This window comes from Octodon degus, unplaced genomic scaffold, assembly GCF_000260255.1.
Source record: "Octodon degus isolate 3935 unplaced genomic scaffold, OctDeg1.0 scaffold00158, whole genome shotgun sequence".
Taxonomy (NCBI): domain Eukaryota; kingdom Metazoa; phylum Chordata; class Mammalia; order Rodentia; family Octodontidae; genus Octodon; species Octodon degus.
The window spans coordinates 2,992,568-3,002,746 of record NW_004524734.1 but is presented as its reverse complement, the minus strand read 5'-3'; the positions used below and the strand labels follow the sequence as shown (position 1 = coordinate 3,002,746).

Sequence of the window (10,179 nt, the reverse complement as noted above, 5' to 3'; positions counted from 1 at the left end):
AAAAAGTTCTCAATTCAGAAATAGCATTCTTAGTACAAACCCCTCAAACCTAGGCTTGGTCCTGCTGCCGAACAATAGCGTCCCCTCCCGCCTCTGCCTGGCCAACAGATCACTTTTGGACACCTTTTTAAAAATGCACATATAACTTAATTTTGGTAAGTTTTCCAGTGCAAAACGTCAGGAGCAGTAGAGCAGACCCATGATTCTTCACTGGACATACTTACGTAATCTTCTAAATTCAAATTGTACCTCAGCCTTAGGGATCAATGAACAAGGCACCACCTACACAGGTGTACTCAGTCTCAGCGGTCGGTGCCCTCTACTCGGCGGATTTTATTTTTTTATTTTTGGTATTGGATACTGAATCCAGTGAACATCCCCAGATCTTTTAAATTTTTCATTTTGAGGCAGGCTGGGCTCCAATTTGAGATCGGGTCTCAGCCTCTCACAGTGCTGGATTACAGGCTGCGCCTCCATGCAGGCTGCCACCCTACGGCCGAGGGAAGCCACTGGCTCGGCCATGGGAAACACGTGAGAAGACAACGTCGGCCAACACGGCACAGACCCGACCCTGGACCACTGAACAAACGCCGAGCCTCAACCTGCTCCTTCACGGTCCTCGGCCACACCCCTGCCAGCCGGAACAACCTCCTCCCTCCGCGCCCCTACGCACGGCGTGACGTAACGCCCGACGCCATTTACGCACGTCCCCACCCCAGCCGGCCCAGGCTTCCAGGGCAGATGCGCACAGTGCGCATGCTCCGGGGGCGGGGCAGCCGGGGTCCTCAGGCGCTGCAATCTGTTGCGCCACCGCCCACGGGAGCCGGCAGATCCGGGTCTCGTGGCTCCGAGTGACGTGGTCAACCGAATCCAAACAGAGCTGGGGGAGGAGGTTGCCGGCCGGGAACGGCAGCTGCAACGGCAGCGGTAGCGGCGTCCGGAGCAGCCGCAGCGTTCTGGAAGCCCCAGACGGTCTTCCTACCGAGACTGGGGCCCGGCTCTCACCCTCCCCGCCCCGTCGGTTGTTGTCTGGGCGGGTGAGTGTCTTCCCCTCTCCCTTCACTGCTCGCCGGCCCACCTTCCCTTCGCCCGGCTGTTCCCGGGAGCCCCTCAGGCGGCCGGGGACTGCGGCAGAGCGAGCTGCCTTGGGTCGCCGGGCTGGCGGCCCCAGAGCGGAGCGATGTTGGCACCTTGCAACGGGCTTTCTGTGCGGGGCGCCGGGGCTGGGCTGGAAGTGAACGCGAGCCACGGGAGGTTTTATTTTTAGGGCCACGTCGTCCACACGGGCGGAGGCGTCTGATGGAGTCAGAAGTCGCAGCTAGAAAGGAGAAACTCCACAGCCCAGCGATGTACACACTGTCTCGTCTGCCCGTCAGTCTCAGCCCTTCCTGGGGCCGGTGAAGTCACAGGGACGCGTCCTTTGTTGTGATTGATGATACGGGAAAGCTGCCATCCTGCAAGCGAGAGCTTTTCAGCCCGCTTGGGTTGCGAATGTAAAGGATTCCCTTTTTCCTTTTCAGTAAGTGGAACCAGGGCTGATGACGGTCAGGAGGTAGCAGCGCCCTTTATTGGAGCATGAAAGTCTCGTGCTGTTGGTGAAAGCCAAAGTTTCCCAAATTGGCTCTGTAAGAACGTTAGAATTTTAGCCAAGGTCGTATTTGTCAGTCGTCGAGAATCGGTAGGATGTTTTCAGTTGTCCCAGTTGGCAAAATCGAGGATTGGCCTTAATGAAATAATTTTTAATGTTGGCATCAGGAGAGTCGGATGTGCTTCACGAAGCACTGGTCCCTTTGTAGGAAAGACGTTCGTTCAGTGGAGGGGTCCAGTTAACCAAAACCCTTGACAGCTGTCCATGCACTGATTTGGAAACCCACTGGGAACGGCTTCCAGGCATTTTAGTCTTGAGACCCTGGGTGGCGTTCCTGCTTCCCAGGGCTCTGGCACTGGCTCGAGGCCTGAGGCCCCTCCGTTCCAGGTGATGGTTCCCGCGGGTGCCTTTAGTGTAGCCTGCCACTCTCCACCAGCTTTCCTCCATGCCTAGGAGACCGGAAAACCAAATTTCCTTGGCCTCCTTGCTTTTTAAAAAGAACGTTTCCTCCCTCAGAACACAGTTGAAATGTTCCTGTGGTAATCTGCAAGAAAGAAGACAGATACTCGTTTGCCCCTTCTTGGAAGAGTTCTTAGGCATTGCTATTACTGTACCTCCTTGAAGGGTATGCCCTTGTTGTGGTAGGTAGGATGTGGACCTCTTAGATCTTTCTATGTCACTGAGATTTAGTATTTCTTTTATTAGGGTTGGAATTCTAATACAGATGAAGGAAATTTTCATATTTTGGGGGGTGGGGTCTTACATTTTTTTTCTTTTTTATGTTAGGAAATTACTTTCAAGTTCTTTTTCAGATTTTTACCTTTTTTGCTAACCAAGGACTGAATACTTTTGCTTATTTGAAATGCTTTTTTTGTTTGTTTGTTTGAGACAGGGTCTCACTATGTAGCCAGTGGAGCAGTGATTCTCCTGTCTCAACCTCTCCAGTGCTGGGATCATAGGCATGTGCCACCATTCTCAGCTCTGGACTTTAACTTTTAGAGACTATTCACTGTGTTGGAAAACCATAATTAATAAAATCAAGGGTTTGAAAGTGTTTCTCCCAGATCTCTGGGATGACATTGTTAGCTTGCTTAACTTTTGGGAGAACTGGTACAGTTCGAGTAGATATTATGGAAATTTAAAGTTTTTGCTTATTTAGTGGTTTTATTCAGGTTGTTTAGTCATACTGTGCATTTCAGGACTCCACCAGTAAGGTCCTGCAAGACTTTAATTCACACATTACAATTAATGTACTTTGTGGACTTTGTCTTAGGTATGTGCCCATTTGATCCTGTTTTTTTACCATTGGCACCAGAAGAACTTAACTATGGAAGGGAATGTCACTTCAGTTTCAAGGAATAAGGGCTGTGAAGTGTCCAAAATCTGCTAACAGACCACTTAGGGCCAATTTTTCATAAACTTAGCTAAAGCTTGCTGATCTCATTTGTGTGTGTGTGTGGTTTTGTTTTTTTTTTAAAAGCAGGGTTTCACTATGTAGTTCAAGCTGGTCTTTGACTCATGAAGCCCATGGTGGCCTCGAACTTGTGATGATTCTCCTGCCTCAGCCTTCTAAGTGCTGACATAATAGGCATGCACTACCATGACCAACCAGCAAATCTCATTCTTAATATTCATTATGTAACAAGGTTCTTTTTTCTTTGATTTTCCTCAGAGTGTTCAGTATGTATTACTTCTTCCCATCCCCACTGCCACCATCTCTCCTGATCTACTCCAGCGAATGCCTGGTCTCCTTGCTTCCATTTTGGCTTTTTAGGGTGCATTCTTACCACAGCCTGAGAGATGATTAAAAATGTTTATGCCATCCCCATTCAGAATGGAAAACAAACTCTAAAGGAAGGCTACACATTTTGTCTTTGCCTTCCTCTTTTATATCTGTCTACCTAGTTCGTTACCCAGGAGCTTGACCACAGCAGTGGCTTCCATTTGTCAGCTCTGTAACACTTTTCCCTGGAACCTGCCAACCTAGCTCTTCCATAAGAGCCTTTGTGCTGTAGCTGGGGAGAGAGCTCAGTGGAATGAGTGCTTGCCTGGTAAGCTCAAGGTCCTGAGTTGAGTCCCTGGTACTGGGGGGAAAAAAAGAGGACAGAAAAAGGAAAGAGTGGTTTACAAAAACAAAAAAAGCCTTTGTGCTTACTGGGCCCTGTGGTTTCAGGGTTCTGTGAAGGCTTTGGTTGTTTTGTGTAATGCAGGTCACAACTCAGGTGTTGCCTTTTCAAAGTGATGACCCTCTATCTCCATTGTTTGACTTCCAGCACAGCAGGGTGGGTGTTCAGGGAGTTGGCTGAATGAATGTCCATATTCTTCCTTGAAACCATTCTGAGTGCTGGAGTTACAGGTGTATGCCACTACACCCAAATTTAATTCTCTTGCTTCAATGATTTTCTTTTTTTGTGGTGCTAGTGATCAAAATCAGGGCCTTAGGTGTTGTAGACCAGTGCTCTACTACTGAGTTCTATCCCTTGTCCTTCCTGGATATTTGGGCTACAGTACCCCTTTCCTACTTCAGACTTACAGTAAAATTAAGCCCTGGAGAAAATCAGCCCCATGAATCTACATTTTCAACACACGCCTCAGTGATTTTAATGTACATTAATGTTTGAGAATGTCTCAGTATTTTAATAGCTTTTTTCCCTGGGAGATTGCTTCTTGCTTTATAGTAGTAATGATAGCTGCTTTTTTTTTTTTTTTTTTTTAAGTGTCTATCAGGTGCTGTGCTGAAAATTACTCTTAGGTTATTTTCATTTAACTGTAGAGCAGCCTAGTTGCAGGTATTCCTAATTTCACTATGCAAATGAAGAGCAGAGCCTGGTAAGCCCAGCACTCTGGGAGGTGGAAACATGAGGATTGCAAGTTCAAATCCAGCGTGGGCAACTTAATGACTTCTCAGGACTCCATCTCAGAAGATTTAAAAGGGCTGGGAATATAGCTTAGTGCAAAGACACTTTGTTCAATGCCCAGTTCTGGTTTATAAAAAGGTATTTACTATAACATAATTAGTGACACAAGCTTAAATTTGGTCCCAAATATGTTGTTTTTGTCTCTGTATACTGCTTCAGAACTACTGTCAAGGGCCAGTGAGATAGCTCAGCAGACCCAGTTCCTGCATAGGCAAGTGCAGGGACCTGTGATTGTACTGGTTCAATCCCCGGTACAGCATGCTGCGCTGACCCTGCTCCCAGGCATGCTGAGCCTGCAATCAACCGAGTCCAGATGTAGTGGCACACGACTGTAATTCCAGCTCTGGGGAGGCTGAAAACAGGAGGATCACTATGAGTCTGAGTTGTGTAGTGACACCCTGTACCAAATACATAAATTAAAAAAAAAAAAATTCTAAGAACCATCAAAACTGCACATAGTACTTAGGGTGTGAATGTGTGTATGTTGTATCTCATTTATACCAAGTAGGAATTGTGTGTGTGTGTGTGTGTGTGTGTGTGTGTGTACTAAGGATCACCAACCCAGGACCTTGTGTATGTGACACAAGTACTATATACCACTGAACAACATTCCTAGCCCACCTGAAATGGAAATATATATTTTTCTGTCTTATATTTATTATTTTGAAACAGAATCACACTGTATAACCCAGGCTGCCCTTGAACTCATGGTAATCCTTCTACCTCAGCCTCTTGAGTAGTGGGATTCTAGGCATATGCCACCATGCTTGGCTATATTTTTAATAAGCTGATTTACTTGAAATTTTCAGTCCATGTTAGATGCGAATATAATTTTTCATTTTTCATTATGACAAATAATGTTGTGATGAATCATGACTTTAGGTAGTCCACGCTCTAAAGAATTACTATGGGCCCGGGAAGATAGGTCAGTAGAATAAGCGCTTGCCTGGCAAGTGCAGGGTCCTGAGTTGTCTCCAGTATTGAAAAAAAAAAAAAAAAGAATTACTATATAACGAGTAGACAAATTGTAAAATAAGCCATGTCAAAGACTTTTTTGTTGTTGTTATTAGGGATTGGACCCAGGACCTCTGTACTGAGCTACACTCCCAGCCCTTTCTTCAGCCCTTTCTTCCTTATGTTTAGATACTGTTACTGGGTTTTGGAATGTTGTAGGCTCTTGGTAGAGATTCTTCCCAGGTTCTTGTCCTGAACAAATAATTGGACAAGACCACACACAAGGTATCAATGTTTTACATTTATTAAAGTAGAAGAACTATATGTTCTGTAGAGTGATAGCAGACCCCACTGAGAAAGCTCACAGGGGTATCTTTTGTATCTGTATTCTTCAGGCTGACATCAGATCTAGGCCATTATATCAAAAATCTGCTTGACTTCCCACCAGATTAATTTTTACTTTGGCTTTTGGATGGAGGCTATTTGCAAATTTTAATATGAATTGTGTATTGCTTTAAAATAATTTTAGTCCAGGTTCAAACCCTGGTATGCTATGCTGCCCCCATGGCGTGTTGGGACAGATTGAGACTGGGCATGGCACAATAAGCCTATAATCCCAGCACTTGGGAGGCTGAAAACAGGAGAGTCACTGCAAGTCCAATCTACATAGTGAGACCCAGTAGATCCTGCACTAAGTACATAAAAAATAAATAAAGTAATTTTAGCTAGGGCTGGTGGCGCACTTGTCCCAGCACTCAGGAGACTGAGGCAGGAGGATCACTGCAAGGCCAGCCTGGTCTATGGAGTGGGTTCAAGGCCAGTCTGAACAGACCCTATCTCAAAAAATATATGAATTTAAAAAAAATCAACTGTTTGGAAAATTGCATTTTTTTTTGCCAGTTCAATATAGTTTAATAAATACTGTAGAAACATAATCCAAAAATTGTATTTTCTTTCTTTCTTTCTTTCTTTCTTTCTTTCTTTTTTTTTTTGGCAGAACTGGGGATTGAACTCAGGCCCTCGCGCTTGCTAGGCAAGCGCTTATTCTATTGTACCATCTCCCTGGCCCCAGAAAACTGTATTTTTTTTTTGGTGGAAAACTGTATTTTCTAAAAATCAATTTTTAGGGGCATAGTAGGACTTACATATTTGGTAACATCTTGAACTCTAATGGTAGGGGTTTTTTTTATTATTTTGGAAAAAGTTTCCTTGTTACTTATTTTCATATTGAATTCTCATTTCTCCTTTTTTTTTTGAAGTTTAGGTCAGATTACAGATGTGAGTCAGTTTTGCGAAAGTACACAAGGAGGCTTATTTATGCTTGCCTGCACTTACTGACCAGTATTACAAGTGTAGAAATACCAGAATTTAATACCTGATAAAGGTGCTCTGAATCAAGTGAGACTTTGAGAAAGCCTCTATATGGTATGTGCACCAGACCAGAGCAAGAGGTCAGTATTCTGGCTGCTAGTATGTTTTGTCTGAATACAGTTTATTCTTTTCTTTTTTTTCTTTTTTTTTTTTTTGGGGGGGGGAAGTAATTTTATTTTCTAATTCACATAAAATTAACTTGTGTTCCATTTTGTGAACTTTAATACAGTCTGAATTTAGTATAGTGTATTTGGTTGTTACGGGTTCTCACTACACAGCTCAGACTCATAGTGATCCTCCTATTTTCAACCTCTCCAGCACTGGGATTATAGGTGTACACCACTACGCTGTGACTCTGTGGCTGGCTCAGCCTGCCCAGGGGCAAGGCTGGTGTGGCATGCAGTAACAGGAGTGGAACCACGATCCCTGCACTTGCCTACGCTTGCTTAAGCAGGTGTTTTAGTCTGCTGCGCTATCTTGCCAGCCCCAACGTTGCTTTCTTTATCACAGTGGTCCTCGGCATTTTTCCTGCTCTGTGCATGTGTCGTCTAGGCTGTGAGTGCATGAAAGAGGCTGTGCGTTGCATGAATTTAGAGAGCAGTGGCCATAACTGCTGCTTTTACAGAAAAGTCATGTAAGCAAGCACAGAGATGGATACTGAGAAAAAGTCTTGATTCTGCTCTGATTCATTTGAATGCTGTAAGTCAGGCACAGATCAGTGACCTGGCTTTTGCTATTCCTTACAACTTCAAAACCCACTGGTATTTTGTAATGTTAGCTGTATTTTTTTTTTTTTTAATGGCTTTCTTAACATTCATGGGAAACTTACATCCACTGTGATTTTGGAATCATGGCATATGGATTTTCTGCATCTTCTGTCAAATATTTTGTTTCTAATTTATGATAAAAGCCCTTTTTCCTAGTGTTAACATTATATTTGGAATATGACTAACATATGCCCTCTTCTTATGGTGCTGAGGATTGAGCCTATGCCCGGTGCATGCTCTCAGCCTGAAAATACTCTCAAATAGAAATTGCAGTAAATATTTCAGAATTAGAAGCTTTTGATAATGATATTGGAGATAAATGGTGAGTGAATTGAAGAGTTCAATGTATTTGTGATAAATATTACCTCCGGATATTATCCAGGTTTTAGGGTTGCCTAGGGAAAAGAATAGCCAGGAAAGGAGGAGAAATTAGTAGTAGTTGAAGGACTGAGCTTCAGAATAGGCTTCTTTCTTTATGTTCCCTTTTCTGCAGAAGAACTATAGCTCTGGCCTCAGAAGCAGGAACAGTTCTAAGCAGCAGGCTAAAGGTGAAAGATACCCGAGATTTGAGTTGGCCCAGTTCATTCTCAGTTTATAAAGCACTCTTACAGATTCTCACTGGATCCTCACACAACCCTTACAATGAATGGCTTCAGTTATCACTCCTCTTTGGAAAACCCATGTCACAATCTTAAGTGATTTCTCCATTTCCCAGTAATACAACTGGAGTCTTTTATCTGAGACGTATTCTCCCAGCTATCTCATAATGTGGTCTATTGGAACATGAATCAAGCACAGAAAGGATCCAAAGTATTGCTGAAGAAGGAAAATATCTTAAGTGCTAGGTCTAAGTGTTTGAATCCATGCCCTGCAGCGTGACAGTGTTAGGAGGGCAGGGATTCTGGGAGGTTAACTAGATCTTGAGGCCACCTCATGATAGGATCAGTGCCTAGTGAAAGGTGCTCTAGAGAGCTGCCTTGCCTCCTTCCCCTTGCTTGGACACAGAGTGCACCATTTATAAATCAAGAGAGAAGGCTGTCATCAGAGACATTGAGGGTTTACCAGCTTGGGGAAATGGGCAAGATGGTGCATGCCTTTAATCCCAGCACTTGGAAGGCTGAGGCAGAGGATCACCTTGAATTTGAGGCCAGTCTAGGGTACATAGTTAAGGCTGGCCTGAATTACATAGCAAAACCCTGGCTCAAAAAAACAAACAAAAACCCAGAGAGAAATAATTTTTTTTTCATGTGTTTAGTACAGGGTCTGTGGGGTATCACTACATAGATCGGACTCTTAGTGATTCTCCTGTTTTCAGCCTCCTAAGTGCTGGGATTACAGGTGTGTGCCACCACACCCAGTCTCAATCATCATCTCAGTGCACCCTGGGGGTGGGGCCAATAGGGCATGCTGGGGATCAAACCTAGCCGCTGCACTCTGTCTAAGCAGGTGCTTTAGTCTGCTGAGCTATGTGGCCGGCCCTTAAATTCGTTTTTATAAACTATGATACGATGTTTATACATGTAAGAGTGATTTATTTCACTTATGAGTATGGACTCAAGTTGCATCCATTTCCCTCTAAATACCTGGATTTATCCTTTTTTATGGCTTGGTAGTACTCCATTGTATTAAATTACCAAGTCTTTTTTATCCATTCCTCACTTAATGGGCATTTGGATGGTTTCCAAGATTTAGTTATGACAAATTATGCTGTTATAAACACGGCACACTTATATGTTATGGTGTTTTTAATTCTTCCAGGAAAATACCTAGAAGGGAAATAGCTGTGTCAAATAGGACCTCTAATCCACTTAATTTTTTGAGCAGTCTCCACACTGATTTTCACAGTGATCACACCAGTGTACATTTCCACCAACAGTGGAGGATTCCTTTTCCCCCACAGCCCCTCTAGCATTTGTTGTTAATTTCTTGATGATAGCCATTCTTTCTGGGGTAACTTGGAATCTCAGGGTTTTAATTTGCATCTCTTGAATGACCAATATATTTTTAAATATATTTTATTTGCTGTTTATATTTCTTCATCTAAGAAGTGGGTATTCATCTTAGATGCCCATTTTTTGATTAAGTCTTTGCATGGGGGGGTTCTGATTTTTTTCAATTCTTTATATATTCTAGATAAAAGTCCTTTGTTTGAGGGAAAGTTTACTAAAATTTTTTCCTGCTCTGTGGATTGTCTTTTTACTTTACTGGTGATTTCTTTTGATGTGCAAGAGCTTTTTAATAAAATGAGTCCCAGATTCTTTGAAGTGTTTCTCTTGCAGTTTGGGTTTTGGGTAGGTTCTCTGCTTACCTCCATATCTTCAAGATTTCTACCTACTTCTCTTCCAGTACATTTAGTCTTTCTGTCTTATTATTTAGATCTTTGATTCATTTTTACTTTAGTGCATGGTGATAGACATGGGTCTAGTTTTAGTCTTCGGCATGTAGAAAGACAGTTTTTTCAGCTCCATTTATTAAAGAGGCTTCTTTCCAGTGAAAATGCTTGGCCTCTTTGTCAATATGTTTGTAGTTGTGTCTGCATCTTCTAATCTGTTCTACTGGTCTGCAGGGTTTTTTTTTTTTT

The 10,179-nt window shown here is 43.2% G+C and overlaps 1 protein-coding gene across 2 annotated transcripts in view; it reads left to right on the top strand.

The window, feature by feature from the left end:
- Window positions 1-771: 771 nt before the first annotated feature.
- The window catches only part of Smim14 (small integral membrane protein 14), a 76,047-nt gene continuing 66,639 nt past the window's right edge, over window positions 772-10,179 (top strand). The window contains exons 1-2 of one of the 2 annotated variants that reach the window (XM_023702794.1): window positions 772-1,037; window positions 1,268-1,519. The gene's annotated coding sequence lies outside the window, so the exon portion shown is untranslated. The remainder of the gene's footprint in view (window positions 1,038-1,267; window positions 1,520-10,179) is intronic. The other variant, XM_004642642.2, reaches the window with a different exon arrangement.